The 26,717-nt window shown below is 40.2% G+C and overlaps 1 protein-coding gene across 2 annotated transcripts in view; it reads left to right on the top strand.

Annotated features, from left to right (window-relative positions):
- LOC6541861 (G protein-coupled receptor kinase 1) overlaps positions 1 to 26,717 on the top strand; it is a 165,248-nt gene that overhangs the window by 73,504 nt on the left and 65,027 nt on the right. The gene's annotated exons all lie outside the window — the stretch shown is intronic.

Here is a 26,717-nt window from a genome sequence, read left to right as displayed (position 1 = left end):
TAATATATATATATGTATGATCTTTTTTATTCAATCCAATTATACCCGTTACTCGTAGAATAAAAGGGTATACTAGATTCGTTGAAAAGTATGTAACGGCCAGAAGGAAAGGTTTCCGACTATATAAAGTATATATATTCTTGATCACTGTCTGCCCGTCAGTCCGAATATAAACGCCTGTCTCAGGAACTAGATGCTGAGAATATGCATGCAGCTCCCAGAGACATAGACGCAGTGCAAGTTTATGTTGCCACGCCCACAAACCGCGCAAAACTGTCATGCCCACACTTAAAAAAACATTTCAGTTTTTTTCATTTTATTATTTTTTTCCCCAATTTTCTGAGTAATGGATATTCGGGGAACTAAACTATAGCATTTCCTCTTGTTTTATATTGTAAAATTGGCATTGTCGGGTCTCGCGGCCGCCAACAGTTCCTAAATTTGTTAAGTGTAAACATGCCAACTTTGGACACACAATTTAACTCTACGGCACGTAAGTTGTGCGATAATCTTTCGTTATCTAAGCTTGCCTCTCTCGCTCTATAAGCTTGTCTCTCTCGCCCCTCTCTCTCTTGTTCTTACGCGCCTACACCTTTGGCTTAGCTTTCTTCTGTTCGTTCGTTTATTCGTGTGTACGCATTCGCTTTCGTAACCCATACATGCGCGAATTAAGTCATACGATGGTGGTGAGTACAGTTTGTAGTTCTTTAATAGCTCAAATAAACTAAATAAACCGGGTATGCACATGTGAAGTCTTCAGTGGCTCAAATTAAATATTAAATAAAAACTGCAATTATTTTTTCTAGTATTAGGTAGCAGTGAGGCTAGCCTTTTTAATTAAATCCTCTGATTGGTTCGGGAGGTTATCTATAAGATTGTGTAAACTTAAACGACGTCATTGTTCTGGCGGTTCCTAATTCGACTTTTACGATAGCCTAGTCGTTGGTTAGCGGGTCAATTATTAGCCCTTGGGCGTTGGTCATCGTCAGCCTGTACGAGACGGTCGGGTAAACACTTCTAGTTAGTTGTCGGTGGTGAGGAAATTTTCCTAATCTTCTGCTTGTGTATCTTTTGGTTTCGTGTCGTGTGTAGTGTGTGTCCACCGTCCCGTAGTATTTTGTGTTTTGTGAAACGAGGCGTTATTTTGTTTCTTCTGTTCTTCTTCCGAAAGACTGAGCTTCCGGTAGGCAGGGCAGGGGATCTTCCCTTGCTTCGTTCAGTTTGGTTGTGCGTTTTTCGGCAATTTCCTCCAAGCGGGTTTTGACTTCTGTGTAGATTTTTGAAGTGTAGATGTAGATTTGAAATTCGTGTAGCCTGTTCAAGAAGTCATGTTCATTATTAAACTTGACTGTGCTCGTGCTCGAATGTATCGTGTTGCTATACGTTATCATTGTTTTCGACAGAATTTCCTCGTGATCCAGGTCTAATTTCATCTCCCTCTTTGCCATTACGATTCGGTAAATTTCTGATAGTGTCGAATGAAGCCTTTCAACTGTCGAATTACTAACAGAGGTTCGGATATTTGTCTCCTAATTTTATTCTTGGATGGGGCACAGACCGTGCGTGATGGATTTGGCCAAATTGTAAAAGTTGCCTGTATATTGAAGATGTTAAGTGGATTCTGGGATACCGCTATTTCCCCGGGTCGCTCGGCACCGAGACATTTACGTGGGTGTTTGGTTTGACCGTGCTCAGTGTGTCTGCGACGACATTTTGCGATCCTTTTTCGTGCTCTAGTTCGTAATCATAATCGCTCAGGGCTTATCCGTTAGAGGGGCTAAGTTTCGCGTTTTAGCCATTAAAATTTGTGAGACCCAATGGGTTTGTGATCAGTAATCAATTTGTATTTACTACCGTAGAGGTACGGTCGGAAGTACTTCACTGCCCAGATAATCCCCGGCATTTCTTTCTCCACCGTTCAGTAACGGGTTTCGGCCTCATTGAGAGTTCTGCTCGCGATGCAGATTGGCCTGTTGCAAGTTTTAGGTTCTTGTGACAGTACCGCTTCCGATGCGACGTTACTTGTGTCCGTTGTCAAAGTGAAGGGCATTGTAAAGTCCGGGTGTCTCAGAATGGGATCGTTGACGAGGAGGGTTTTAAACAAATTCAAAGGCTTCGCGGGATTCCTCGTCCATTATTACTGACCTTTAAATTGTTTTGTCATAGGTTTGGTAATTCGTCCGAAGTCTCGTATAAATATCCTGTAATATCCTATGAGTCCCAAGAAGGATTTGATTTGTCTGCGGGTCGTGGGGCAGGAATGCGGAGGAAACTAGGAGGAGCTGATGTCGTCCAAATATTTGTAATGAAGCGGAGAATATTATGATGTCCTCAGGTAGACTAGACAGACATCTCCTATTACCGTGCCTAGACGTTATCCATGACACGCTGAAACGTAGCAGGTGCGTTTCTCATACCGAAGGGCATTCTAGTGAATTCATAGTGGCCGTTTTAGACCGAGGCACGGCCCATTCTATAACGAATTTCATTAAGGTAGCGATCGGCAACGGTTTTTTCATTTAGTTTCCGTAAATCTATAAGCAGTCGCCATTTTATGTTGCCGTCCTAGTCGGCTTTCTTTGGGACTAACCAGACGTGTGCGCCCCAAGGTGAGTGGCTATTTCGGATTATATCCTGTTCTAGCATCTTCTTTATTTGTTTACGTACTTCCTCTTTATGGATGTATATATAAATTTTTACATGGACTGGGATATTTTCTGTTGTCGGGATAGAATGCTTTACAGCATTCGAGAATGCTTTACAGCTTTTCGTCATAGAATAAGCCCGGGGGTCTAGCCCGGTTGACCATCCATTGAAGCTGAATTTTTTTGAAGCTCCAATGACCCCCAATGACCGCCATCAATATTGGCGCCGTTTTCTTGCATGCGTACATGCGTTTCAGGTTATCCCTGATCCTGTCCCACTCAAGCTTCGTATCTATCATGTTCAGAGTTTCGTCCGCCTTCCATATTATATTGTTTCTTAGTGTGCCTAGCAATAATTGGCCGTATGGCGTCTGGTCTATTCCTCTGATGAGCGACTTCTACGCTCACAATAAACTTTTGAAGGGTCCCCGGGGTCCCTTGGAAGGTATGTAACTGTTTAACGATTGCCAAAATTTAATTATTTGTTTTTCGTGGTCCGATGCGCAAAAGAATCCGACTCCGCGGTGGTCGTCTTTCCGCCTCTTTTGGGTACATTTTGTATTTTAAAGTGACACTGTCCACACAACAGAAAGACTTTGAATTGTTTCCGGAATCAAATAGTGATTGAGCAGGCGGATTTCCCGTCTATAAAATCAATCATCTTTTTAAAACAATAACACGTCATATTGTCCAATTTACAGATAGAACCAAATTGCTTCGTTCACTAAAAGATTTAAGAAAAATTAATGTTGTCAATGCAATTCACTGTGAGCTTCCTATACTCGCCTTAATTCAGCACGATTTAATCAGTACATTAAGACTGCATCAACTGTATTTAGACATTGTAAGAGCATTGTCATTGATAAAACGAATAGTACCGAACGAAGAGAAATCATCACCATGAAACACTATAGAGCAGGACAAGAAAATGTGAAGTAAGTCTTTCGTGACTACTTTTTCCCAAAAATAAGCCAACTGGCGGTAGAAATCACGGCAAATTGAAAAACTTGTTCCAAGGCAAAATACAATCGTTTCAACAATCAATAGCGGAATCCAACACCAATCCTAGGTTTAAGTGGGGGAATTATCCACATTAATTTTACCGATCAAAAGTATTTTCTAACTTGTATTGACAACCAATTGATTCAAGAGCGAGCAAACGTAGATATCATAACTCCGATTTTGCATCTAATAAATATGTTTCCTAACATAAAATCAGTTTACTGTAAGAATGAAAGGTCTATCAACTCACAAACTATGCGAACCATCTTAAAAAATAAGTACGGTATACAGGTCTCAAATTCGCCCCTTTGCACAGCACATCTAAGGGTTAAGTTGAGAGATTTCACAGCACTCTAGCAGAAATCGAACGGTGCATTACGATAGAACAAAAAATAACCGATACAACCGATCTTATTCTATTCGTAACAATAGAATATGCCAATTGGCAATGGCGAAATTTAAAACACTAAGGTATACAAAAGCGCACAAAGACAATAAACAAAACCAAGTAGGCGAAAAAGTCTGAATAAAAGCTAATAGATGCCTGGGTACCAAATAAACACCATTGTGCTCAGAGAAGGTCATTAAGAGTGATCTTGGCACGAAAGTGCTTATTAAAGGGAGAATGGTCGATACGGACAACGCCCGTTAAAAAGATGCCACATTTTCTTTTATAATTCTTTACAACTCCATTCTGAACCATGAAACTGAACGACTGACTATTCACACACTGTCCACATACCAATAATGAACGGAGACATAACTTTATGGGACGAATGTCCCCCATCTGGGTTATAAAATATACGTCATACGAGACTTACGCAGACGAGACGAAACATACGATAGACTCCTATGTGAAGGACATCCGCAAGCATTAGCGTATCGGAAGAAGATAACATACAAAATTTTCAAAATCAAGACTGATTTTACTTTTTAATTATATTCCCCAAATTATAGTTAACCTGTAGAAAAATAAGAATTTTTCCAGTAAAATAAAATCGTAGATTTCAAGAACGGTAGCACGGTCGCTTACTGCGAAACGGAGACCAACGCAGTCAAGGATTGCAATGAGTCAGCGGGCACCACCTTCTGCAGGAGATCAAAGGCGCCAGCCAGCGCGCAACAACTCATCTCTGACTTGGTCGCCCATTGCAACACCCCCCCCTGCCCACTTGGACCCTGTCACCATAATTGACAAGGGAATGCTTATCATCAATGATGCAACCATAAGTATCACCGACCAAAAGGGAATAAACAATGCGGTATCCGGAAGTTATCTGGTGTCATACACCGACAAAATTAAAATTAACGGCATTCTTAATTTTTAAGATGTCGGCAAAGAAGGTTTATGACATTTACAATACTCTTGGGTGTTTTTAAATGGTTACTGCCATATTTATATTAATCCTAGATAGTATTGACTACATGGGGGGCAAACACTGTACTGCTGATAAGGTAGATCGTATTAAAAACCTTATTTCTGCTTAAAAGACGTATGTTGACATGCAAACGCGATTAGATATGGGCCAGCAATTGTAAAGCGTGGTTGGCCCATAACAATTGTAGCACTTAAATGTAAGCTTGGAATCTATTAGAAGATGACTTAAAGCTTATAACCTCATTGCAAGAAGCAAAATAAAAGTGTCGTTACTCACAAAACACTTGTATTGGCCCTTGAAGCAGTGGAGAATTATTTTGTGGTCGGTTAATGACACAATGAGGCAGTGGAGGCAGTGAATTCTTCGGAGGCAGTGACTCTCGGAAGATTGTTAGACGATCACCCTTATGTGATTTTTCTTCGATAAATACCCCAGGATTGGTAAGCAAGGTGGTTCATCGTTTATGACTCGGGTGAGTTTTTCATATTATGGACATGTCTCTGTATAATGCCATAACAGCCATTAAGTCGATGTCATTGAGTGGCCAATTGATCAAAAATAATATAGACTTAAAGTCTATAAACTTTTAAAGTGAAGGTCATATTTGCTTAAATTTAAAATACATGAGCATACGTGAGCACACAGCAGTGGTCGACTGTTGAATTATGCGTACAAAAGAGCTGCTGCCTCTAGAATGCTCTGTCTCTCTCTCTGTATCTGGCTTTTGAACTAAAACTCAAGAGAGCCCGGACATTAACATAAGGGGAGTACCTAGGATGTACTTGTGTAGGGGTTTAATTTATAATTTAATGTTCGGTAAGGTCAAAAGGGTGCGTTCTCAGCAGACGTCTACGGGATTGGCCAGGGGTGGTTGTACAGTCTTCTTGTGTATCTCTCGCTGTGACGATAGATCTCGTCTTTCGCCCATGGAATCCCGAACTCTTCATGGATGATGGAGTTCTCATGGTAGGAATGGGCGTTGGAGACTATTCTCAAGCATCTGTTTTGGAAGCGCTTCGGTGCGAAGCGCTTTCAGTGCCCCACAGCTGGATTTCGTAAGTCCAGATCGGCTTGAGAATAGTCTTGTATACGAGCAGTTTGAGTTTGTCTCGCAGTTTGGATTTTTTTCCAATGAGCCAGTGGAGTTGTTTGAGGCGTATGTTGGCCTGGATACTCTTTTTGTTGAGGTGAGAGCCCCATGTGAGCCTTCGGTCCAGGGTTAGCCCTAGGTATTTGGGGCTGCTGATGGTTGGGATGGTGTCACCGTCGAGCTTAGCGGGGAGACATTCTCCTCTGCGTAGCTAAAATGTTGTGTGGGAGGATTTCTCCGCGTTCACCACAATGTTCCAACGTTTCACCCATGGATCCAGAGCATCCAGTTGTCTCTGGATGATGGCTGATGCTTCTTGTGGGTTTGTGGGTGCAAAAAAAATGGTATGACGTTACGCATCTTGTTATTCTAATGTCTTGGGCCAAAGCGTCCATGTTTAAATATTTTCCCTATTTATTTCTAATTACAAGGGATCCTTATTCCATTTACTTTGCATTTGCATTCGATAGTTAAACGAGTGAAGAGTTTTTTGCAAACTTTCAAAAAGTTAATTATATAAATCAATATTGATATTGATAAATAAGCAAAATAGCATACCATTCCCGAAATTCTTTTCCATTATGATTGGTATGTAAGTTAACAACTAGTAATATGTTTGCCCTAGCAACTAAGTAGATTTATATAAAATGCTGATGCGCCCAAATTAACTTCAGAACGGACAGCAGCGGAAATGGGTCACCCTTTATCCGGGGTACCGCATTGCTCTGCACAAGAGCTGAGTCGGCTTGCCGACCATGAATTCATGTCGTGATGCATTGGAGCTACGGTAAATTCATATTTTCCCGTTTCTCTGTATTCAGTTCTAAGCAAGCACTTTAAGAATATAGACTAGCAACTTCGGCACTCCGCCGTTAAATACATTTGTTTGATATAAATCATTCTCACTGAGCCAGAAGGCCAGTGATCAGCAAAGGGCGCCAAGTCACGCCATCCATCATAATCATCGTAAGAACCTGAATCTGCCGGAGCCACTTAAGTGGAGGACATCTGGACCATAAGGAAATACATAATTGGCGCCCAACGTACATAGAGAACCTAATATATATCTTAACAGGGTATTTAGGAAAAAAAAAACATGTAAGTTCGATAAGGGAATGCAATTCGGCAAATTTCAGGAATTGAACAATTTCATTGCGCACCAGCGTCAAAAAATATTGCATGCTTTAAGGGTTATTGTTTTCCATTGTATACTTATACTGCATACCCAAAGTTATTGTTGCCCAAAAGAATAAATAGAAACTTTTTTTTTTTTCTTTTATTATTCATTAATGTTAAAGTCACTAGGAATCGTTCACTCCCTTCTGAACTCAACTAATGTGTAGCTTAAAAGATTATATTATGGATAATGTTCCTTAATTATAATATATACAAATGTACAGTGGAGGGATTATGCTATCTTACGTGTAAGGAGTTCAGTGGGATGTATTCTCTTCAGGCGTCGGATATTCCTCCGACAAGTTCATTCGCCAAAGTGTTCGGGTAGACGGTAAGTCTATCGGCACATTGGCTGCTGTGGAAGTTTATTTGATCTCCCAGTGGGAAAACTTTTGTTTGCTCACAGTCCAGGGTAGCCCAGATGCCTAGATAAGCCTATTGAGGTGAATCTTAGAGGCAGTTCCCCACACTTGGATTGCGTAGGTCAGTGTTGGACCTAATATGGCTTTTATTAAGAGAGCCTTAGTTGCCATATGGAGTTTGCTTGAGTGGAAAAGTCAGTCCAGCTTTTTCAGTTTCCATGAGGATTTGGCTCTAACTGCCGTGATATGGGCTTTCCAACTCAGCGTCCGATCAAGGTGAACTCCGAGGTAGCAGTGGGATGAGACGTAGTCAATGATATTTCCGTCGAAGGAAAGACCTATGCTGGTTTGAGGTCGCAGGGTAAATGTAACCCAGGCCGACTTAGTGCAGTTAATGGCTATGTTCCATTTGGCAGTCCATCGCTCGATTGCATGCAGCCATTCCTGAACTGCATTGGAACAAAATAGAAACACAATTGTTCTTTGGCGCAATTCAACCAAAGACACTAGAATAATAAGATGCGTAACGGCCATACATTAACTTTGCACTATGCAGCCACTTTTTTGGTGGCGGCAATAATTTCTCTGTCCCCGCTCGGGTAAAATTGAGAGCATAAAAATCTAAAAATAGAATTTACTTACTTGTGTGAGTGAAAACAGTTAGCAAAAAAGTGTGCATGTGTGCGTTGTTGTGCTAGAAGACCAATTGAAGTCGAAATCAATTTTGATCTAAGAAACGAATTTGATTATTGTTTTGGTCAATTTCGTCGTAGTATGATCTATTTAAATATTATTTAAATAATTATGCCGTGACTATTATTTTTTTTTAAGAAGTCATTTTAATATTCGTTAGCTACCATGTACATATGAACTTAACATATCAACTTTTATTGAATATATGTAAATGCGGATATATTATTAAAATTGGGAAAATAGTTGCAAGCGATGAGCTATATGTATATGTCAGCTTTAAGCAAACGGATTAAGAGGAACTAAAAGAAGAAACAATAAATTTAGCGCGCTTTTCTAACCACTCAAAATGGCGCGGTTTTTTAAAATATCAAATTAGAATATAACGACAATACTCAACAAAATAATATTTGCATTTCAAGTACTGAAAATTGATAATTTCTATAAGTATGCATATAGTTTTACTTGTATACTAGTAATTTGTACTAATAAATAATAATATAGTTAAACTAATAGTTAAATTTGCAACCTGTTTATTGCAAAATTGAATACGTGTGGACACATACAGTGATCGGCTGTCGCTGTATGCGTACAAGAGAGCTGCTGGCTCTAGAGCGCTCTCTCTCTCTCTGGCTCTTGAGCAAAAATTCTAGAGAGCCTGGAACTAGCTCTAGAGCCAGCAAGAAAAAATCGTGGCGTTACGCATCTTATTATTCTAGTGTCTTTGGTAGTACCAACCATCGGTTAATGAGTTTGGAAAGTGAGTACAGGAACGTGAATATAGCATACGATAGTGACGACGGGGGGGATTTAGAAGCACAAGGTTTTCGCCCGACGATTGACAACAATACGAACATAGACGCTGCTCAGTTGATAGAACTCTTAGAAAGAGCCTTTAGCCAGGCCCTAACTCAGCAGAAGGCTAGGCTGATGGAATCGTTTCAGACCCAACTAAATGAGTTTAGGAAACAAATGCAAAACTTGCAGCTGGATACACCGGAAGTAGAAGCATATCAAAGAATTATCATAGATCCAAACATTAGTGCGGTAAAACTTGACATAGGGGGACCAAAATGATTATGTGGCGTGGCGGCAGTCAGCCGTGGACACCTACGAAATTTTTGAGCCATACCAAGGCAGCGAGGCGCACTACCAAGCTGTCACAATTATTAGAAATATTAGAAATGAAATCGGGGGGTAGCGAGAGCGCTACTGTTATCGCAAGATTAGACTACACTTATGCAGACAAAACATCATTGCGTGTCCTCCAACAGGGACTGGAAACGGTCAGGCAAGAAAAGCTCACCTTGATGCAGTACTACGACGAGGTAGAAAAACGGTTGACACTAGTGGACAGCGGACAGCGCTGCTCTGTTTAACACTGAGGTCAGAGATGATGCGTTAATTTCCGGTCTTAGGAAACCGTTGAGAGCAACAGTGTTACCAGTTCAACCCAGGGATTTGCCCTCAGCCTTGGTTTTGGCGAGGGAATCCGAGGCGAGCATGGAGCGCACCGCCCTTGCGGCCACGTATGCGAAGGCCGTGGAAGAAAAGACATTTACTTCCGGGCAGCGAAAGAACCAAAACCGTTCGCACGAAAATCGGGGAAGAAGTAGTAATCACAATCTTTCCGAGTTCACGGATATGATAGAAGAGACAGAAAAGTTGTCCGAGCATTTTCCGCAGTCGTATATGCGCAAAATGTAGATGTAGATGTAGATCATAGGGAATCTGAAAACTTTATTGTCCGTTATCAAAGTGCACTATAGAATTGCGAGAAGTTTGTATTTTATGGGAACAGCACTTAAAGTGGTCCCGGGCACACCCGACTCCTCAGCCTTTTTGAAAATTAGGATGACAGAAGATCAGCTGGTAGAAGCGAATTTAAGGCAAATCACAATTAAATTCAATTAGATTCAAAATTTAATCCTCACTGTAACTTTTGCGAAAGCCAGCATAATAAATCCTTCAATTTTGAACCATGCCGATTTGAAACGAATTATGGAATAAGATATTCCAGTAGTTAGTTTACTAGAAAACAAAAATTAGGGTCCTTCAGTCCGATGAAATAGTTCATGTCTTAATAGCTAATCCCACAGTTAGATTCAGATGTAAGAAAATCTCCGTCTACCCTGTATCGAATCATCAGGAAATCCTACGGCTCGACAAAGACACGTTGGCAGAGTGCGAAGCGGCACGCGTGCTGTTGCCTCGATTATGATGACGATGCCATCATCTACGGGCATTATCTCCCTGAGGTGGCTGGGCTGAGTATGGCATTGGCATTGAGTAACGGGCGCAGGATTCGCGATTGGACCGCTCGCAAAAAGTGTTGTGCGTGGTCTCCGTGCATTCCCTGACCGCCCTACGACGATAACATTTACAAGTGCTACTTGCAATACTATATCTACAACAACTGCAGCAATCAGTAGCCCGAACTCTAGCGAAAGAACTGCCACTAGATTGTCTGATGCGCAAAAACTCCTGACGAATGAGAGGAAGATAAAGTTATCACCCAACCTTAGCTCTAAAAGAGCTGTCAGAGACGCGAAGCTAGAACCATATTCAGCAAAAATTAGTAAGGCAAACTCAAACAATAGGTTTGCAATGCTAGACATAGAATTGGACGTAACCAGTGATAGTATGGAAATTCCACAAGTTTGTTATGACGGTGCTGCTACCTTCTGTGAATCGATCGCACCGAATATTCCCAATGATGACTGTGTACCAAATGAGACATCCAACAGTCCACAACAGAATTCTTATAAACAATCAAAACCACAGCAAATAGTGGTTTCAGCTTTGTCTTGGAGCTCATTACGAAGGTTACGAGCCAAGATAATTTAACAGTTAAAGTCAATCGAGGGGAAACAGTGAGAATCTAATTGAGAAGCCTCACAGAATATTAGTTAAGGGCCTCCACCATAGCACCCTATCCAACGAAATTATCGCCAACTTTAAAATATATGGCATTGATGTTCTACAAGTAGTTAACCCAAGATCTAAGAGTAATAAAGAAGAAAATCTTAATATATTCTTCATTAATAGAAAGCCATGTGCAAAAATTAATGATATATTATATATATTAGTTAACACAAGCCAACGTACTAGAACAGTTGGCTCAGTGCATGAAACCTAATAGCGGCGTGCTGACCCAGCATTGGGCCGGATGCTCGTGCGCAGCTGGCAAAACGCTGCATATTTGCGTGGCCGCTGCGAGTCTCTTTTGTTATAATTTAAGTTAAGCGAGACCTTTACCAATAAAGAGCAAGCAACTCCGGCTACTTGCCGTAAAAACATATTTCATTTGAGTTGGCTGATTTCATTTATACCGGCTTGCATTTCAAGCCTTTGGAAAAATTGACGTATGTCGAGGATTCCATTAGTATATAAATCGCTAACATCATATCTTGCAATAATTTTCTTACCATGTTTAAGGAAACATAGCATATTTTGTATGTGCAAGGTCACTACTTTACGTACTTCGTTATTTTTGACGACTTCATATACGTTGGGCTTTGAAGCTTTTTCTATAGATTGCTTAGGCAATTCTATTTTGTTATCTCCTGAGCAGGATTTTTGTCTACTTTGATATCTTGTAGTGACTTTCTTTATATTTCTTATAATTTCTTGTAGTTCTTTGATGGTTATTCTTGATAACGCATCAGCTACATAGTTATATTTCCCCTTTAGATACTCAACTGTAAAATTATACTCCTCTAATTCAAGTCTCATACGAGTTGGTTTAGAGCTCGGATTTATCATAGAGAACAGGTAGGTAAGTGGTCTGTTTTGGACAGTGAAATGTCTACCATAAATATATGGTCTGAAATGAGTTATTGCCTAATGAGTTGCTGCCAATTCTTGTTCTGTTGTGCTTTTGTTACTTTCACGTATACAACTGGAAGTTGAAGTCCATTTTTGTGTTTAGTTAACACTGCTCCACAAGCTTGCTTACTTGCATCCGTAATTATGCAAAATTCTTTGCTGATATTTGGGTATTGTAATAAATTGGGATTAACTAGTGCCGATTTGAGATGTTCGAAGGCGTGTTGGCATTCTAATTGTACACCTTTTTTACATAACCTTGTTATGTGACGAGAATATTCGGCAAAATTTTTGGATACAACGTCTATAGTAATTGCAAAATGTCACAAATCGTCTAGCACTGTCCGCATCATGTGGGACTGGATAATTTCTGATGACGTCATATTTTTTGTCATCTTGCAAGATTCCTTGATCTGTGCATTTGTGTCATAAAAATGTGACTTTATGCATGAAAGATGAACATTTTTCTGGATGTAGCTTTAGGTTATATTTTCTACATTAAGTTAAGTTTTTAAGCATATGTTTTTCGGAACAACCAATAACCGTTAAATCACCCATATACAGGAATGCTTGCGAGGGTTCAAGTCCAGAGAAAGCTATAGTCATCATTCTCTGGAAGGAATTCGGTGCTATTTTTAGACCGAATGGTAATCGCGTGAAGCGATATGAGCCATTGCTCGTTGAAAAAGACGTTATATCTCTTGAACTTTCTTCGGGTTCAATTTGATGAAAACCTGACATTAAGTCTAGGCATGAAAAATATTTTGCTCTACCTAGTTGATTTAAAATATCATCTATTCTAGGCAGTGGGAATTTATCGGACAACAGTTTTTTTTATTAATCTGACGATAGTAAATTACTAATTGCCATTTTTTCTTGTCAGAACCGGGAATAAATTTCTTCGGAAGTAACAAAAGTGGGCTGTTATATGGTGACACAGACGGTTCGACTATTTTGTTATCAATTAATTTTTCTACCTGTGCTTGAATTTCGTCAAGCTGACTGTGAGGATTTCTATAATTTTAAATATATACACTCTCATCATCTGTTAATCTTAGCTTTTGTTTGTAGAAATTATTTGTTGTAATCGATTCGGTTTCAAGTCCGAATACATCACTTTATTTTGTGCATAAAATTTTTTGATAATTGAGATATGACAGTTTTTTCTCTTGCTTCATAGTTGGTTTGGACTATTTCATAGTTCGAAAGTGATTCATATTTTAAATATTTTATATTTACTATCTGATCATTACCAGTTGTATTTAGTAATAGGGCAAATGCATTTTTGGTTGTTGCAACTGTGTTGCAACATAAATGCCGTTTTTAATTTCCTAGTTAGGTATTAAAACAATCTTCATTTGAGGATATATATATTTTTCGGACAACCTGGGATCTTGCTGGTAGAATTGTTGAGTTATTACCAGAACTGTATGTTATTGGAACATAAATTGGGAAATTCAAATTATTTGGTCTCATCTTGAGCCAATCTTCTTTTTGATTAAAATCTAATTGGCAATTGAACTTTTTTATGAATTCAATGCCTAATATTCCATCACACGGCATTAAGAAATTTGGATCTACTATATGAAAATCATGTGGAATTATGTAATTATCTGTCTGTATCTCAATTAAAATCCTTTGGATTGAATTAATTCTTGTCCTATTCCTTGGATATTAATTTTATTGTTTTCTTGAATATCATTGAAGATATCAGAATTTTCTTTTAGAAGGGAAATATCTGCACCTGGGTCTATTAGAAAGATAAGTTTTTTATTTGTTTCTACATTGACAAAATTAACAAATATGTTTTGGCTAAGATTAATTGTGTGAACCTTGTAGGTATTTATTGTTGAGTAGCTAAAGGTTGTTCGGAGTTTCCCAAATTAATTTGGGGTACTCTTACATTTCTTTGATAGTTGTTATTTTGTCCTCGGTTCGAGTTCCCACGGCCTCTAGGTTTTCCTCTATATTGGCCTCTTCCAGCATTATTGTGGTTGTTGTAGTAATGGTAATTATTACGAGAGTTACCTCTGAATTTTCCACGACCACGGCCAATACCACGCTGTGAGTAGTTGTTATAATAAAGAACAGTATTTGACTGTCCAGTTGCTTCTGTGCAACTATTTACAAATTTTGATATGGCATCATTCATTGTATGGAAGGTACCAGTTAGAATGATAAGTTTAACCTTATCTATTGCGCAGTTTTTAGTCATTGCTTTAACTGCATACTGAGTAGAATATCTTCTGGCTAACTCCATGGGTAAACCATCTGTTATATATGCACCTTCCAAAGCTTTTGTCAGCTGCTCAACCTCTGTTGTGTATTGGTTGGCAGTAAATAGCTAATTGTTCGTGTTCGCCTTTTATTGACTGAATTATTTCCAATGCATCTATGACACTTCTTAAATTTTTGGCTTTACCATCAAAAACTGGTATAAGCTTAGATGCGGTATTAATAAAGTCAATATTTGTTTGTTCCACTGTGCTATTGTTTCTTGCTATTTATTTGATGGTTTAAATTTACATTATATATTATTAATAATATATATTAGTTCAACATTTTTTATGAAGTCTTAAAAAAATTTTTTTTTTTTGTATTTTCAATTTGAGTGTTTTCTTTGTATATATATAATTCAATTTTTTTAAATTTGTAAGGCAATTGTTTAGTTTATTTTTTTTTGCATTCTATTTAATTTTTTTTTTTTTATGGTTACACTTTCCTGTCTAATTGGCGTATGACTTTACGGGCCATTCTTCTCATCGGGCAGAAAAAGTTCCGCTCAATGTTACAATATTTCGTGTCATACTAATATGCAGCGCAGTGCATCGAGGGTGGTGTGCCACGCAGGGCAACAAAAAAAAAATATTCCAGGTTGCAGTTCCTCCTTGCGTCAGCTGGATGTCGCCGGCCTGGCACGCTGACGCTCCCTCGAAGGTTCCCGCACTTCTTTTCGGCTGCAGTTGTCCTGGGCTTATGGACTCAGGCGGTACCGGTGCCGGTCTCCGCACAGGTATATTGTTTTAAAATGTCTATATCTGAGTGAGCGTTTGGATTTCTGGGCGCATTTTTGTAAAATCCAGCAAATGGTCTAGCTCAGCCTGCAATTTTAGGGCTGTCGACCATGCTGGTGGTGGATTTTGTGTGTACAATAGCCTTTTCTTTTTTTAATTTTTGTAGTACACCACCGCGCTTCATACCCATTTGCTCTACTCACTAAGATTTATTTACCTTTTTTTTTTTTTTTTGAATTCCAACGTCGGCTGCTGCAGTGTCACGGTCGCCATGTATTATATCGCCATATATCGCCATATATCGCAGGATCGCCATGTATTATATCGCCATATATCGCAGGATCGCCATGTATTATACGTTGTATTATATTTGATGAAAAGGCAGCATTTAGTCTGTTTAGCTTCTTTATTTATGGATCAGGGAAGGTCCCGCTCCGTTCAAAGTAAATTTGTCAATGTTCTTGGAGTTCTCCATACAAAGGTTTCTTAGCCTAATTCGAGAAGCAGCGCTGCCGGCATAGCCCAGCAGCACTGAGACGCTTATATGCATATATATGAATTGTCGCCGAGCGAGGGAAGTGTTGTAGGCACACATATGCGGCGATCAGCGTTTAGCCAGTGTGGGAATGCTGACTATACAATTATGCATGTTGGTCTTCAAGTGGTACGCGTGCACTTGGGGTGGATGGTTTATATACACTTTGCAACAGAGTGCTACAATGTGTTTGTTGTTATTACAGTGGTACATCGCTATATGTGCATACAGTGGTACATCGCTATATGTGCATACTACAATAGAAAGAATTCGTAAATCATCGGAAATTGCTCAATGCATACGTTGTCAGGAATTCGGCCACACAGCTAAATACTGTTGTCTTCATCCCAATTTCGCTCTCTGTGGTGAAAATCATCAAGTTATGCGTACAACCCAAAGGTCTACAACCTATCTGTATACACTGTGGAGGAAATCACACGGTAAGTTACAAAGGTTGTATCAGGAGTATCTTCGACGATCAATAAGCATTATAAAAAAGCAACAACATAAGCAAGCCAGGTTAGATAAAAATTCAACAAACCAGCAACAACCTCAGCAAAAAAAAACAGCAGCATGCAACTAAGCAGCATTCAATAGCTACCACTCCCAAAGCCCATACTGGGCGTTTGTCCTACGCAGCTATTGCAAGAAATGGCAATACAACAGCGTAGCCTCGTCTACATAACGTACAAGCCCAATTAAAGGAATATAATATTAAACAGCAACACCCGTTTAACGTTCAGTCAATATTGGCACAGCAGCAGAAACAATTTATGATTTGGCAGCAACAGCTTCAACAGCAGCACCAACAGGAGCAACAACATCAAAACAAGCTGAATAGTCTCGACTCGAACGGCTGGAAAAAATGGTTTTTGAAATGGCCAATATGCTGAAGCAACGGACTGAGGATGCATCGGCTTTCCAAATCCATGGTAACGCTTTACCATCGCAATGAACCCTCTGAAGATACTTATCTGGAATGTAAATGGTATTTCAGGTAAAGCCAGAGAAGTTGAGCTCTTCGCACACAACAACTGCGTTGACATTATTCTCCTAAACGAGATCAAACTCAACAGAGGGAACACCGTTAAGATACATGGATATAGCTTTTATCCCGCATACAAACCTTCAAGCCATAATGCACCCTACGACAAATAACAACCTGTCTCTGGTATGTACGTAACTCCACACTCCATAAAGACCTCAATCTTGACACAGTTGAGGCACAAATTGGGAGACACACAAGTCGATACAGTGAGATTAATTCTTAAGAATATTTCCGCACCCTGTGATGTTAAGATACAATATTATGATGTACGGATTCTTCACTTAATATATATATATACAAAAAAAAAAATATATATATGTTCAATTCGTGAGTAAATATTAGTTTGGCAAATATCTCCCTTCCGCCTTTTTGTCTTTTGAATTTCGCGGCTATGTACAAAGCGCTACAGAGCTATACATAATTTGAAAGGTCTTGACATAACCTACAAAACGACGCCATGCATGATTAGTTTGGATATTGCGTTCAACAGTTATAGACGTGTAAACATGGAGTTCACTAACGCCGAAATTCGCGCTATTTTAAAGTTTTCCTTCGTTAAAGGCAAATCCTCTAGAGAAACGTTCCGTGAGATTAATGGTGTTTTGGGGGATGGTACTCTATCACTTCGAACCGCGGAGGAATGGTTTCGACGATTCAGAGCCGGTGAAAACGACACCATGGATAAGCCAGCCGGCGGAAGACCTGTGACGACAAATACCGATCAAATCATGGAATACATCGAGTTAGACCGGCATGTGGCATCTCGTGACATCGCCCAGGAGATGGGAGTTAGTCACCAAACCATTTTAAACCATCTGCAGAAGGCTGGATACAAAAAAAAGCTTGATGTTTGGGTGCCGCATGATTTGACGCAAAAAAACCTTCTGGACCGAATCAACGCCTGCGATATGCTGCTGAAACGGAACGAACTCGACCCATTCTTGACGCGGATGGTGACTGGCGACGAAAAATGGATCACATACGACAATATCAAGCGAAAACGATCTTGGTCGAAGGCCGGTGAATCGTCCCAAACAGTGGCCAAGCCGGGATTGACGGCCAGGAAGGTTTTGCTGTGTGTTTGGTGGGATTGGAAGGGAATCATCCACTATGAGCTGCTCCCATATGGCCAGACGCTTAATTCTACCATCTACTGCGAAAAACTGGACCGCTTGAAGCAGGCGATCGACCAGAAGCGTCCAGAATTGGCCAACAGGAAGGGTGTAGTGTTCCACCAGGACAACGCCAGACCACACACTTCGTTGATGATTCGTCAGAAGCTACGGGAGCTCGGATGGGAGGTTTTATCGCATCCACCATATAGCCCGGACATAGCGCCAAGTCATTACCACCTGTTCCTGTCCATGGCGAATGCCCTTGGTAGTGTAAAGTTGAACTCAAAAGAAGCTTGTGAAAAGTGGCTGTCCGAGTTCTTTGCAAATAAGGAGGGGGGCTTCTACGAGGCAGGTATTATGAAGTTGCCGTCTAGATGGAAACAGATTATCGAACAAAACGGCGCATATTTGAACTAAATCCGATCACTGTAACACTTTTTATAAGGCATTGAATAAAGAGCAAAAAAGCGGAAGGGAGTTGGCAAACCCAGTTCCACAGAAACTAAAAGCTCCTTTTACAAATTAAGGAGATACCCTATTATGATGGAAATCCAAAAAAAAAATCGGTAATTACATTACTGAAGAGAAGCAGGACATTAGCTCTGGGCACACTGTCCTATGCACGCAGCTAAACAACGCGAAAGAGTGAAAATTACTTTTCGTAGTGACAAGTCTAAAATAGTGGCAAAAATTGTGATTAGTGATCCCCCAAGTCGCTATCAGTGATATTATAGTGGGAAGAGTGTACATTTATTTATAAAAAGTGGGGCTCCGCTGCCCAGCGGCCACGCGGTCGTTTGTGCACAAACAGCAGCGCCAACCATCCCAGGGTTCAAGTCTTGGCTAGGATCCTGGTGATCTGTTGCATATGATCTTCCAGGCGTGCCTTAAAAATGAAAGCAAGAAAAATAATTAATATAATAAAAAACATATAGATTCTAGGCGAGGCGCTTAGAAAAGCCGTCAATCTACCCGAGACGATGAACGGTGCAACCGAGGCTGCCACAGCTTTGACCCCGAGTACTGGTTCTGTTTTGAGCGCCAATAGATCCACAGCTGGGATACACACCCGCTTCCAAACTATTAAGCGCAAGATAATACCAGGCGCTTCTCCAAAATTTCCAGCACACTGTCCAGCTTGATCAAAGAGATTGAGTTGGTAAAAAAAAAATCTTGATGTACATACGCAGCGAGCCTGGCACTTCCACAAATAAGCCAGTGAATATATTCTTATCAATATTGCCGCTGCGGCCAATAACAAGGCGATCCTAGCAGTGAAAACTCTATGCCATATGAGAGTGGTAATAGAACCACTTCGCAAGCGCACTGCTATCGTGCAACGCCATCGATGCCAGCAGTTTGGTCACACGGCCAAATACTTCTGTGTGAAGTGCGGTGGAGAGCATCCTGCTAAGGATTGCACGCGACCACGTAGTGAGGAATGCACTTTCTACAACAAAGGACACTAGAACCATACGATTTTTTTGCACACGATTCTAGAGCTGGCTCCAGGCTCTCTCGAAATTTTGTTCAAGAGCCAGAGAGAGAGCGCTCTAGAGCCACCAGCTCTCTTGTACGTATACAGCGACAGTCGATCACTGCATGTGTGCAAACGTATGCTCATGTATTGTAAATTTGTAAAAAACAGATGGAGATCATAATGATGTTGCTAAAGAAGCAGCAACAACAGACACAGCAGCAGGGGCAGATTCTTAATCTGCTCACTGCCCTCCATGCACGGCAAGCCCCATAATGATGCCGCTGCGAATCTTAGTGTGGAACGCCGACGGCGTATCCACGAAGTTGCCTGAAGTGGAGTGCGATGTTTTACTGCTTAGCGAGACACACTGCAAGGGGGCAGAGACACCCAAGTTTTTTGGCTGTGTAGCTTACACTGCCAATGATACGAGTGCTGGCAGCCCCCAAAGGCGGGACAGCTATGATGATCAAATCTAGCCTTGCCCACTTCCCGCTTACACCAATAGCCACTAACAAGGTGCAACTTGCGCCGGCGGCTATCGAAACAGCACTTGGCCCTGTAAGCTTTTGAGTGGTATACTGCCCCCGGAGATTTGCATGGACTACGGACGAGTTCATGGACATTCTGGAAGAGTTTCGGACTATATTCATCGTTGCGGCGATTGGAATGCGTCCCAATGCGGGAAGGAGCAAACATCCATGCGCTAGCGAATTTCCTCCAAAACTCGGAGGTGAACTAGCAACAAGGGAACCAAGATACCCGTACGGCAGTAGATGCTCTTCAGGCTACAATATTTTGCGCTGACAAGGGCATCATTGTGCTGGGTATCCACGCTAAAGACAGCACATAAAGACAGCAGCTAGATTGGCAACTCGCAGCATATCTCGGCAGCCCGCGGCAGATCGAATCCCAATAACTAGGGAGATCCTGCTGCTCATAGCTGAGAAGAGGCGCTTACGCACTAGGTGGATAAGGTCTCGCCAACCGCTGGACAAGACGGAATGGAATCGAGCGCTGAGTAGGCTCCGTAGCGCGTTGGTGCTGCACAAATCCACATTTGCTACCCGGATTGTACGGATCATGAAAGCCCAGGGGATTACCCCTGAGCACCAGTTCGGTTTTCGTGCTGGCCACTGTCGAGCAGCTTCATCGGGACGTCGAGCAAATTCCGACTGCTTACGACAATAAGGAATATTGCAACAGGCTCTTCTTGGACATTCGAGAAGCGTTTGATCTAGTATTGCACATTGGACTCAAACTAAAAATGAAACAGACGCTACCTGCTCCATATTTCGGGTTGCTGAAATCATACCTGGAAGGAAGGCGATTCGCTGTTCGTTTCCATTCAGCACTTTCCACCGAACATAATATGGCAGCTGGAGTTCCACAAGGTAGTGTCCTAGTTAAGCCCTCTGTTTTACTGCCTGTATAGCCACGACGCCACGCCACTGCCTGCGGCAAGATGTAAGCCTATACAGTTAAGTGGCTCCGGCAGATAAGAAGTACGTTGATCGGTTGGTCTCCCTAGTCCAGGTTTTATCCAGGTGGGGTGACTTCTTCCGATGATTATGGTGGCCCCCTTTCTGATCACTGGCCTTTTGGCTCAGCGAAAATGATTTAGATTAAACAAATGTATTTAACGGCGGAGTGCCGGAGTTGCTAGTCTTTATTCCTAAAGTGCTTGCTTAGAACTGAACACATAGAAACGGGAAAATATAAATTTACCCTAGATCCAATGCATCACGCCATGAGTTCATGGCCGGCAAGCCGACTCAGCAGGGTCAAGGGTCAAGGGTCAGCCGACTAAAGTGTGTCCGATTTCCGCTGCTGTCCGTTTTCAGGTAATTATGATATTCTAATAGGCAGGGACTACATAAACAAGACCAAAGATAAATCGATTATGAAACCGAAACGGTTAAATAAGGAGACACATTACTTAATATGAAATATGTTAGAGAAAACGATACCCCAATAACGTCAAAATAAACTATTAAAGAGGATAAGACCGCATCAAAATGCCCTAATCCGCCCCTATCAGAGGATATAAAAGAAATGATAGGCCAAGCAATAATTCGTAAATCAAAATCTCTATATTGCTCATCTATTTGGGGTGTTCCAAGGAAGAGGAAAAAAGAAATTCACTCGATTACAGAAATTGAAATAAAACTAAAGATAATTATCAATGATAAAAACCTAATTCATCGAGAGGACGAAATACTAGATAAACTAGATGCAAACACTTTATAACGATTGATTTTACAAAAGGATTTCATCAAATTCAAATGAAGTGAAATTTAATGAATAAAATTGCATTCTCAAAAAATCTTTCCAAAGATATATAAACAACCTTTAAGAAGATTTAATTTTCAAAGAAGACTGGATGATATAATCATTTTTTCCACTTCATTCGAAGAACACATTTTAACATTTAAAATGAAATAACAAAAATTACGCGATGACAATTTAAAACAAGATAAAATGCTATAGTCGAGTTTCCCGACTGTCAGATACCCGTTACTCAGCTTGTGGAACTGCGAACAAGAAATTTCATATTTTTTATTTTTTTTGGTAGAAGTTGCGATAAAAAATAAAAAAATTAAACAAATTTTACATTTTTTCAAATATGTGGCGTGACGGTCTTGGGCGCTTTGTGGCCGTTAGAGTAGGCGAGGCAAAAAGTTTTTGTCAATCTATAAAAATTTACAAAATGTATAAAAAATGCCACAACTTTTTTAAACATGTGGGCGTGAAAGTTTTTGGAGGTTTGTGGGCGTTGGAGTGGGCGTGGCAACATTTGAGCTTGCGCTGCGTCTATGTCTCTGGAGACTGCTTGCTTAGGCGTTCATACGGACGGACGGACAGACACACATGGCCAGTTCGACTCGTCTATCGATCCTGTTTAATAATATATACTTTATATTGTCGGATACGCTTCCTTCAGCTTGTTACATACTTTTCAACGAGTATACGCTTTTACCCTACGGTATAAAACAGGCATAAAAATAAAATAAAATAGAACGTTTGAATAAAAATCGTCATGATTACGGAATAGACACAAAGTTTAGACAAGCACCACTTGTAAAGTCCAAAACTAAAAACTACAAATTCATTTAAAAAAACATGGAAAACAAGTAGCTAAGAATCAATATGAAGAAATTAATAGAAGAAGAAAAATAATTCACTTCAAATTTAAATTTAAAAAGAAGATACATAAATGTAAGTACGATTGTCGACAGCAGCCAACTCCTTATGATTCCCTAACAGCAAAAACAATGTTATTTCTATGCCTCAAGCAGCGGGGGTGGTTTTTTTTTTTTTGGCTTCACTCACTTTTGTCGCTAAGCATATTTGTCGGCGAACTTTTTCGCGTTTAGTTTGTGCATTTATTGCTAACAGAAGTTTGCGTAGTTTTACAATAACATGTTTTCATCGGTTTCTGATAAGTTAGCGTTTCTTAAACGCAAAACCGAGGTTTATTTTTACCGGCTTAAGGTTATTGCCAGTGAAGTTTTTGTGGATAAATTAGGTTTAGTCAATTTGATTGATTTAGATGTGCGCTTTCATCTGATTGACCAAATTAAAAATGCATATGGACGTCATCAAGGTTCGCTAGAAGCTCTCGATTTTAATGAAATTAGCAGCCAAAGCCGATATGAATTTGATGAAATGCCTTTACATATTGAATTTCGTTTGCGTGCTCATATTTAACATCGTAGAGATGAACAAGCTACCAACCCTATCTGGGCGTCACAATGATTATACAGCTTACATCACGGCTAAACGTTCCCGTGTCCCAGAGCTGAAGCTGCCTTCGTTCACCGGAGGATACAACATTGAAAAGCTGCAATACTTGAGAACCTGTCTGCAAGGACCAGAACTGGATGCCATTAAGTCGTTAAAGGTATCTAACGATACCAACTATCCAGTGGCTTTAGATTTACTCAATAAACAGTATTCTAATAAACATCTTGTTTTCCAGTCTCACATCGAGGAAATTCTTAGCCTCAGGAAAGAAATTCGTCTTCGGCGCATGCGCGCTTTGGAATCCTTAGGAACGTCAAACAAATGTATATTCTACCGTTAATCCTCAAATGGAAACTCCAGGCTTCCAGTCTAATAGTTCTCTAATGGCTCAGGGTCCCACTTCCGATGTTGAGAACAAGCAGAAACTAGCCCCAACTGTAGTACTCGTAACGAGCTGTTCGAGGTTATTCCTACCCTGCATTGCTTGATTCCGGCTTCCAGCTGCATTTGGTGACTTATCGTTTTGCGCAGCAGTTGCAGCTCAAAAAGTCTCGTTCAGTCGCTCTAGTTTCGGGTCTCGGCCAGGCAAGTGTGCCAACTGAAGTCAGCCAACTGTAAATCAGTCGATATTTGCTTACAATCTCAGACATCAAGCTATTCTAAGTTGCTCACTGCACTCATTACGCACTGGAATCTATAACAGACCATCAACCCAGCATATTGAACATAGAAGACTGCAATATTCCAGCCAACATTCGGTTTGCGGATCCTGCCTTCAACAAGCCTCAGCGTATAGTCGTGCTGATTGGACCAATCATGTTCTATGATTTGTTATGCGTCGTACAGATCAAGCTCGTTCCTGGACTGCCACTTCTTGAAAAATCTCGCCTTGGTTGGGTGGTTTCTGGTGGAGGACAACGCCATTTTATTATCTCTACATTGACTGCCAATTGTGTCTTGGATAATCAAAGTGATGATACTGTGGATGAGAACAACCTCATCGTAGACTTTTAAATCTGGAGCGCATACTAGAGCGACAGCCTCGTCTCAAAGAGTAATATTGGGCCTTTGTTCATGAATATAAATGACTTAATCACATGACTCTGCGGATATTTCTTCATGCAGGTATTTTCTGCCGCATCCTTGTGTTTTGAAGGAGGATATTACAACGACTAAGCTTCGCGTGGTGTTTGATGGATCGGCTATCATTTCGTCTGGCCAATCTCTTTATTAGGCACTCCTAGCAGGACAGCCTAAGCTGTTTGACAAGGATATTGTGGTCCTTTCTACTACAAGTAGTTGGTTCGCAGTAGACCGCCTACAGCGTGCTACATCTCGGTCTTTTTTTGCTTCACCACCAAAGAACTTCAGTACTATAAAAATTCAAAACAAACGAAACATGAGGACCCAGTGGAAAACCATGTAAATTTCCCCACGCACTCGAGGAATCTACAAAAAAAAAAAAAACAAATTAATGGATTGATAGATCAATGAATTATTCGTAAGTCAAAAACTCCTTATTCTTTGGCAATCAGGGGAGTCCCATCTATGTAAAATGTAATTTAAATTAGTCGTTGAATAAAGAAATTTAAATGATATATATTATTTAAATAAAACGGCTTTCTCAGCAAAATATAGTCATTACCTATATAGAGGAGTGTCGAAAAGACGGCAGACAGTATAATATGAATATCCTTTTAAGAGATTAAATCCATATTGTTTAGTGACATTATTATATATTCCACTTAGTTTTTGAAATATCGATAGATATTGGCAAGACAATGGTAACATAAAAACGATCAAATTATTTTCAAAAACGTTGCCATGGCAGTTTGAGCGGCTTGTGGGCGTTAGTGAAGGTGTCAAAAAGTTATTTGGCAAATCAATATAAATTTACAAGACTAATACAAAATATCAAAACCCTTTTTAAAATATGGAGAGCAGCTTTGGCGATTTGTGGGCGTGGTGACACTTATAACAACAAAAGTGTGCTGTTGCGTATATGTCTCTGGAATCTGAATGCTTGATCTCAACTTTCTAGCTCTTATAGTTCCTGAGATCTCGACGTTCTTACGGACGGATTAAAAATATATATACTGTATAAAATCGGAAAAGCTTTCTTCTACCTGTTACATACTATTCAACGAATCTAGTACACCTTTTTTCTCTGCAAGTAAGGGCTATACCAAAGAAATACCAATAAATTCCAAGGATTGTGTACCAAACTTTCGCAATATTTTAAAACCCATGACGCGAAAAATAAAAAAAAAGTTACACTGTATTTTTTTTTGCCGCCCGAATACAGCCGTTCAAAGACCACATTTTTTTGTGAAGTTATTTAAACATAAATTTAGTGTTTGGTTTTATGGTTTCACAAGCGAAAAAGAATTATAATTCTAAACGACTATTTTATCCAGAGAAGTTAGTAATGCACTGAAATCTTAATCGTGAGAATACTTTGAAATATGAAATGCAAACCCAGCACTGCATCAGCTGTCAGATTCCTTGCACAACTTAAGGTGATTATGATGGTAATATAAACGAGTCCAGCAAATACAGAATTAATTGGAGTCGAATGGAGAAATTTTAAGGACCTTGCACGCCGATAAGATAAAGGAATTCAATTTAATAGATGCACCAAACAGAGTAGCTTATACAAATGTATTGAACAAAATAATTAAAAATTGTATTGACAGAAAACTTATCGAAAATGTATTTTAAACCTATTGTCAAAAGGTATATATTAAGGATCTGAAGCAGTAATGGCTTTATCCTCGGATAGCTATGATATTAAACGAAATAAGATTCGGGAAATTTTAGGAAATATTTATAAAAAACGTTGTTCTGGAAGTATTGATATTGTACTCGGTACTTAATATTATCCAAATATTGATTGGAAATACACATAAGAAAAATTTCTTTACCAATGATCCATTTACGTGTCGTCGGCGCTCAAAAATGGGACTCCGAGTCCTTGCTCCAGGGATTTTGGTGTACCACCACATAAGTAGCATGTGCATCTTAATTAGGCCTTTTTTTTGGTCCCCATCAAAAATTTGGTACACCAAAATCCCGTTCTGTAACACAGTGTTATGTTCTAACTTTGTAGTATGAGAATGAGAATGAATCCTGCCAACAAAACGTAGCCATCTGGATCCCAACCGTAATTGTACTGTACAAGGTAACAAGACGTAACAAAAATACGCAAAGTTGGGCTAAAGCTAAGCATGCTTGTACGTCCGTACTAGTGCTGCCATCTGACCATGAGTCAATCATCGACGCCCTAGTGTGGTGGTCGAAATTCATATCAAATATAGAAACGAGGATGGATTTCGCAGGGCTAAGTGTGGTGATACAGGCGAGAGAATAGAGTCAAAGCTAGTCGTGTGAAAGACTGTCGGTGGCAGTCTTGGAAAGGCCAAATTACTTCTCAAAGGAGAGTTACGGGTTGCCCTCCTGCGGTAGTTCCAGCAGCTAGTGGAAGTGTACAAGAAGTGTTCGCCGCCCAGGCGGCTTGTACGCGCTGCCGCCGAGACGCACACCGACACAGTAATGTTAACTGATGTCTACATCACCGTCGCGCCTGTTTATAGGCGTCACATCACACAC

Source organism: Drosophila erecta, unplaced genomic scaffold, assembly GCF_003286155.1.
Source record: "Drosophila erecta strain 14021-0224.00,06,07 unplaced genomic scaffold, DereRS2 tig00000219-arrow-pilon, whole genome shotgun sequence".
NCBI classification, from domain to species: domain Eukaryota; kingdom Metazoa; phylum Arthropoda; class Insecta; order Diptera; family Drosophilidae; genus Drosophila; species Drosophila erecta.
Note: the sequence above shows the minus strand (reverse complement) of the source record. Positions and strands in the feature narration are given on the sequence as shown.